This window comes from Hyposmocoma kahamanoa, unplaced genomic scaffold (genome assembly GCF_003589595.1).
Source record: "Hyposmocoma kahamanoa isolate Upper Pololo Valley unplaced genomic scaffold, ASM358959v1 99879, whole genome shotgun sequence".
Lineage (NCBI taxonomy): Eukaryota > Metazoa > Arthropoda > Insecta > Lepidoptera > Cosmopterigidae > Hyposmocoma > Hyposmocoma kahamanoa.
Window position 1 is genome coordinate 3,535,487 of NW_020656077.1, and position 5,345 is coordinate 3,540,831.

The window sequence follows — 5,345 nt, forward strand, 5'->3', positions numbered from 1 at the left end:
TCGGATTCGAACCGACGTCTTCTTGCATACCGTGCCAGACGCTATACACAGTTATTTAAGTCAACACGTGAAGCTGCATGACGCTCAGTTCGGCTTTCGTCCTGGGCTGTCTACGGAGACAGCTATACTGTGCCTTAAGCACACTGTCCGGTATTATACCGATAGGAAGACGCCTGTGTTTGCATGCTTTCTTGATATGTCGAAAGCTTTTGATATGATATCATATAATGTACTCTGGAATAAAATGTACAACTCGAGTATACCTAAAGAATTAACTGACTTGTTTCGATACTGGTATGATTGTCAAATAAATTCTGTTAGATGGGCAGGGACATCCTCAGACGATTATAAAATGGAATGTGGCTTAAGACAGGGTGGGCTGACCTCACCAACCTTATTTAATTTTTATGTAAATGGATTGATTGAGGAGCTCGGAAGCACTGGTGTTGGTTGCTCAATTGGAGGTTGTTTTGTAAATAACATAAGTTATGCGGACGACATGGTGCTTTTGAGCCCCTCAATCAGTGGGCTCAAAGTCCTATTAAATGTGTGTGAGAGATATGCAGTGGCCCATGGGCTCAGATATAATGATAAAAAGAGTGTGCTGTTGGTTTTCAAATCAGGTACCAAAACATATTCAACTCCACCAGTCACTCTTAACGGTATTGAAATCCAAAAAGTGAACAGTTTCAACTATCTGGGCCACTGGGTCACTGAAAATGGAACTGATGACGTTGATCTGGAGAGGGAACGCAGGGCTCTGTCGGTAAGGTGTAATATGCTGGCCCGCAGGTTTGTACAATGCTCACAAGAGGTAAAAGTCACCCTCTTCAAAACTTACTGCCAGACCTTATACACGTGCAACCTGTGGAGCAATTTTACTAAAAAAGCCTACAGTGCCTTGCGTATCCAGTTCAACAATGCCCTCAGGGGACTGCTGGGGCTGCCCCGATATTGTAGCGCGTCGGGGATGTTTGCCGCAACTAGAATTGATAGCTTTGAAGCTGTCATTCGAAAGCGAGCAGCATCCCTGATGGTCAGAGTGCGGAGCAGCACCAACAGTCTTCTGATGGTGATTGCGGAGAGGATGGACAGTCCAATATTAAAACATTGGATGTCCATTCACATCTAAGAGAATGAAAATTTTAAGTTTTGCTAACATAGTGTCTAAGTATTTACTAACAATATATGGACTTGTAATTATTGTAAGTCTGATAATAAATTATTTCATTCATTCATTCATTTAACCAAATAAAAAGTTAGATTTGAGACTTGCGAGATTTTAAAGTAGTTAAAGCGCCTTACTATGATAGGTACTTGAATTGGCGTTGAATGGGTTATAAACCATAGTGATACTGAAAATCTAATTCGTTTTATTAATTTAATTAGTCAAACAAATTAAAATTGCATTCCAAATTTTCTTACGCCATAACTAAACCAAATACCAAGCAAATGCTCATACTGTGTTTTGATTCTGGCTGCTACAATTACTTATGTACACAATATTAAAAGTTAGGAAGAGATACATAAGCTGTGATAAATTTTATGAGGTCAGTATATTTTATCGATTGGTACCCAACCAATACTATAACTTGTTTTACATTAATAGGAAAGTTGTTTAAGAGCGCTCAAGATAATTTGTGTTTTTCTCTCCTGTAAAATTTTGTCGAAAGCACTTACAAGATTTTGTTGTGGAACAGTCGAAATCGTCGATGGTGGGGCGGGCCGCGCCCTCCATGGGCGGCACACCAGTCGATATGAGTTTGAAGCAAAGCTTACTATCACCTACACGTGTAACAAGCTCGTTGGTCTCGGGGTATGATTCTCGCTTAGGGTGCGAGAGGACCCGGGTTCAAATCCCGGATGAGCCCTAATTCGTCATTGGCAGACTTTTGGTTTTCCAAAAGTATTTATTAGACAAAGAACATTTTTTTATGAAGAAATTAGAAGAAAAAACTAAAAAGAAATTTTGCGTCGCATAAATAATGTCAATAATTAATCCCTATGTTGCGTTTTATAAATACGGTTGTATGTAGGTACATAATATAAAAAAGAGTTAATCGTACGCTGTCATCCGTTGTTCTGGTGAATTAATTTTCATCTTGAGGATATTGTATTGACGATAAGTAAATGATTTCTAAAGGAATGATGAAAAGAATGTTCTACCAAAACTGGCAAATCGGGATTTTAATAGTTGTCAAGGTGATTAACGTTTTTATTTTCGTTTGGATTGTTTTAAAGCTACACCTGGTAGGTTAATGTACACCACTATGTTCGTAACATTTTCTTCCCATGCCATGCAGTATATTGGACGTGATATACGAGAGGCGTTCAATGAGATGTATTATCGGTATCGAGGCAGTTTAGTAATAACAAAGATAGTCAAGTTATCTCATTAGCTAAAGAAACTGGATTAGGATATAAATGCAATCTTTCATTCAATTATCATGATTGGCATTCTAGATGTCCTAGGTGAAAGACCGACAGAATGACTGACGCGATAATGTTCAGAAAAATAGAGCTTCCCACTGTGATAAAATACCTTACAAAACAAGGAAAAATTAAAAATTTCATCCTGGAAGAGATGGTGACTGTTTACCAGGGTTTTGCTCCTTCGTAATGCATTATTCAATAGTGGTCAAGTGAGTTTAAACGGGGTAGACAAATCATTCAATATGACCTTAGATCCGGCAGGCTGGTTAGTGCCTCTACTGAAGAAAACGTGGAAATTGTTGAGAATCTTGTACTTGAAGATGCCCGTATAAGAGTTAAAATATCAGCAGGATTTATTATGTTATCGTGGGTAACATTTATAACACTATCCTCCATGACCATTTAGACTTGTCAAAGGTCAGCGCAAGATGGGCGCCATGAATGTTCACCGCGCTTCACCGGATTGTTACCGACGTGGTGCATAGTTTGTGTGCGTTATTGTTGTTATTACGTTCCATCGAGTATATAACCAAAAACAGAGACGAAATAAGAGCCATAAATTCCTGGAAACGCATCTGTGATACATCAATTGTAAATGTCAACTCTCGTTTGCCCTGAAATAGTACAGCACCAGCGCCACCAACTGACCTGTGTGTATATTCCACCGTATATTCCAAAAAATATTCTGTATTTATTGTAATAAAGATAATATGTGTAACAATGGCGTGCTGTTCTATTCGGTGGTGTGGGAAAAACAGCAAAACATCTAATTACAAAACAAACGGAATCACTTTTATCAATCTCAGTCTCCTTCGCATGCTCAGGTTTCAATACTAGCGCTCGCGTCAAACAATAACTTTGCAGCCGTGCGTAACAAATAACTCTATTGTTACTAGTTTTTTAAGAATACCATCACTTGAAATTCCACAAGTGATTTTCATTCGGCCCCGTAGTATTGCGATTATGCTCTGGGAGGTACTGCTTACGATATCGAGTACTATGTGTATTTTTTATCATGATACATGCCTCAAGTGACTCGACCCTTATTTTCGATCGAAATGCAATACATTTTGAAATCTTTGAATGCTGTCTTACTTTTATAAATAAAATAATGTCTGTGTTTTGCTTCATGGAGACATTACGTATACTCATAGATATAAGCCGTTATAAGCATGTTATGTTTTACGTGTTCGGTCAAGAAATAGGGAATGATTGATTGACATTATTCGTGTGTCGCAAATTATCTTCTTGAAAGTGTGCACATTGCATACGCAAAACGCTACCGCTTATGCAAGTGAGGTCACACCAACATCATACGACCAATGACGTCTTACCGCTTCGCCACCTTATCGCTTCAAAACCGGGCACTGTGCGCCGAGCACCGAGCGCTCTGCTTGCTTCTCGCTTTGGACACTTATTTTTACGCTGTTCTTGTAATTTTTAATTTCTTTATGTAAAGTTCCTTTTCATTCTTTTCAATAACATTATTCATTAGCTTCGTATCTTTCTTCCTTCCTTTCGCTTTCTTGTCATAGATTCAAGTATACGTATTTCGGGTTCGAGTCCCGAATCGACAGATAGGAGTAACGAACACACTTCTACAAAAGGTAGGGAAGAATTCATGATTTTTTTTAGTTTGTCCTGACACTTCACTATGTTATTATGAAATAATAATAATCAAGCAAAATATAAAGTTAAATAAATACCTTAAGAAATAAGCAAAAACAAAAATGTACGATACTGAAGATAGGGCTCGTCCGGGATTCGAACCCGGGTCTCACGCACAGAAGACGAGCGTCATAACCTCTAGACCAACAAGCCTGATACGATGAATGGTGAAAGTAAGCTTTTATAGACATTAATTTTGTCGTCCGCTCCAATGGCCCATGAATTTGACTGGCGTAAAATCGATGCGTCGAAATTTTTTCTTCTTTTTAACCGAATTCAATAAAAGGAGAAGGTTCCCAATTCGACTGTACGTTATTTTGTACGTATGTTACGCGGCATTTGTGAATCGATTTAGATAATTCTTTTTTTGTTGGAATGAGCATACCACAGAAGTGATTCCATTTCAATTTGATGGATATATTCCAGTAATAATGGTGGCCGACTAGGGGATCAGTTTCGCGCACTTTCCGGTAACCGATTTGAATAAAACATAGCAAATAGATGTAATTCCACGACTTTTGAAGTTCGTTTTTTTATAGGCAAGTTATAATTATTGTTTTTGAACTGTTCAAGGAAGTAGTTATTTAAGTGGATACTAACGTATTAGTAAACTGTCTAAGAAATAATGCCGATATTTTTAGAGAACCGACATTATTTTTAGATAACCGACATTTATTTTCTTAAACTTAAATGTAAAATTTCTTGGTATAAATTTTAAGGCTTTCGTGATTATTCACTAAATGATTATCACTAGTATCAGGTTTCTTACCACGGTATGACTTCTTTTTATTTTCCCGATATTTCGGAACGGTTCATGGCATTTTATATTTACGCTTATACGCGTAAATAAATATAAAATGTAATGTTTAACGTATTCGGTCAAGAAATAGCGAATGATTAATTGACTTTTTTGAATTTTTCCTGACACTTTATTATGTTATTATAAAATAAAAATGCAATAATAATAATAAAGTGAAGTTAAAATATAAAGTTAAATACATACCTTAAGAAATAAGCAAAAACAAAAATGTACGATACTAAAAACAGGGCTCGTCCGGGATTCGAGACGAGCGTCAAGACTAACAAGCCTGTTACATCGAATAGTGAAAGGAAGCTTTGCTAGACATTGATTTTACCGTACGCTTTCAATTGTACTTTAGCAGTACATATGTACTGTTACTAAAAATAATCAACGTATAGAAAGTTTGTAGAAAAACAAACGCAAACCTCGGCAGACTGACGCA

General features: G+C 37.2%; 1 non-coding gene across 1 annotated transcript; it reads right to left on the reverse strand.

Moving 5' to 3' along the window:
• Nucleotides 1-4,182: 4,182 nt before the first annotated feature.
• Trnar-ucu lies at nucleotides 4,183-4,254 on the reverse strand. The gene has a single exon. It is a non-coding gene; the product is annotated as a tRNA-Arg (tRNA).
• Between the last annotated feature and the right edge of the window lie 1,091 nt (nucleotides 4,255-5,345).